The sequence below is a fragment of the Eurytemora carolleeae genome, unplaced genomic scaffold (assembly GCF_000591075.1).
Source record: "Eurytemora carolleeae unplaced genomic scaffold, Eaff_2.0 scaffold154, whole genome shotgun sequence".
Taxonomy (NCBI): domain Eukaryota; kingdom Metazoa; phylum Arthropoda; class Copepoda; order Calanoida; family Temoridae; genus Eurytemora; species Eurytemora carolleeae.
In genome coordinates, this window is record NW_019396344.1 from 213,382 (window position 1) to 215,649 (window position 2,268).

Consider the following 2,268-nt stretch of genomic DNA (forward strand, 5'->3'; position numbering starts at 1 on the left):
CTCCCAATTTCCCAATCCCACTTTTATTCCCACTTTCCACTTATTTTCTTACTCTTCCTACCTTTCCTAATCTAATTCCCACTATGTTTTCCCTCCCATCTCCAACCCTGCTTCAAGCCCTTTTCCACCCCTTGCTTCCACTCCAATCCACAGAGCAGAAAATATCTTTCTTATTCCATCTTGTATTTTCACACCATAGTTACACTATATCTCCTACTCCTATTCCAACTCGTATTTAACTCCATATTTCCACTATATTTCCTAATTCTATTCCAACTTGTATTTTCACTTCATATTTTCACTATATCTCCTACTCCTATTCCAACTCGTAATTAACTCCATATTTCCACTATATTTCCTTATTCTATTCTAACTTTTATTTTTACTCCATATTTCCACTATATTTCTTAATTCTATTCTAACTTTTATTTTTACTCCATATTTCCAATATGACTCTTACTCCTATTCCAACTTGTATTTTTACTCTATATTTTAACTATATCTCCTACTCTTGTTCCAACTTGTATTTTCACTTCATATTTCCATTATATCTCCAACTTCTATTCCTATTCTAATTATTGACTGAATATCGAGTACCTCTTAGACATTGTGAACCCAGGTTTTTGTTCTTTCTATATATTGAATAAATTGTGGTGCTTGGTGCCTTTTCTTTCTGCTATTCAAGCTTAAATAGAACCTTTGTCTCCGTTATTTTCCCGATAAATGAATATGATACCAAAAATGCATTTTTGTCAACCACTTCAGTATTCATCTTTTTTTCAAAACAAATTCAAGCTATCTAGCTCGCCTGCTGCATTTATCTATAAAATAAAGCTCTATGCTCATGTATATATATTTGTATGTAAGTATCTTTGAATACATATTTATATGTTAGCTTTAGCTGCCCAAACAGCGGAATTGAATAGGCTGAATATTTTTGAGGGAACCCATGGGTGTCTGGAGAGTAACAACAGTTAAAAAAAAATTGAAGATTTTTTAAATCGATTTTTTTCTTTTAAAAATAATAATTAGTTTTTTTCAAAATTCGATTAAAAAAATTCCACGCCAACGCCGCGGGCACTTCAGTTATAAGTGTTTATGTATAGTTATATGTTAGCTAGATATAATTGCCCAAATGCCTGAACCAAAAGTGCTGAAATTTATTTAGGTAACCCAAGGGTGCCCGAGGAATAACATAGACAAAAAAATCAAACTTTAGTTTTTCAAAAATAAAAAATAAATGTAATTGTTTTTTTTAAATACCACGGACAACGTCGGGCACTTCAGCTAGTTTTACATAATTTTTTTGTTCAATTATTTTTGGTAAAATAAAATTTTGCAGAAAAAATATGTTTTGCACTACTTTGAAAATCAGGACTGATTTTATTAATTGTGTTTTTATGCACTAAGATTTGAAAATCATTACATTAAAATATTTATATAATTGCTTTTCTACAAAAAATTATTTGAAATCATATACAATTAAAATGTATAAATAAATAATTAAAAAATATGTGTTAAAAATCAAGTTCACGCAGGGTTACCCACAAAGTATGAGACCTTAAAAACGACCTGAAACAGCAGTTTTAGGGTTGAATTTGGGCTGGTTTGCAGTTTACACGCCGTCTTGTAATAATTTGAAGATTAAACAAAGAAAGTTTTCAGCTGATGGGAACAATCAATGTAAAACAAAAAGACTGAGTAAATGTTGACAGTTTTCTCTGAAGTCTCATATTTTGAGCGTAACATTGTATATTAAAAAAAAAATCTAAAAGTCTACAGTGAGCTCTAAATACATGAGTATTAAGTGACAACTTTAAAGTCGTCTTTGAGTTCAATGTTCAAATTTAATAAATTACTGCCGCGACTTACGACCTAGAATTTACTACTTTTTATGAATCTGATTTATGAACCTCTAAATGGGAATTTGAGAATTAGATCTAAAAGATGAAGAAATCGATCAAAAATAACTTTTTAGATCTAAATCTGCACTTTAGACAAAAATGGAATTTGAAATAAAATCATTAGAATTTAATTTGAAATATTTTTTTCTCAAAAATATAGATTTCTGGATAAGGAGTATTTTTGAAAATCTCAACATGAGATATTGAGAATATAAAATCCCAACATGTGATATTGGGAATGTAAAAAGTTCTAATTTTGAGAAAAAAAAACGATTTACAGAATACTTAAATAAACAACAATATATTTTTTAAAAGTTATGTCCGAATGAAATTAAAATAACCTTTAATACAAAAAAAAATCAAA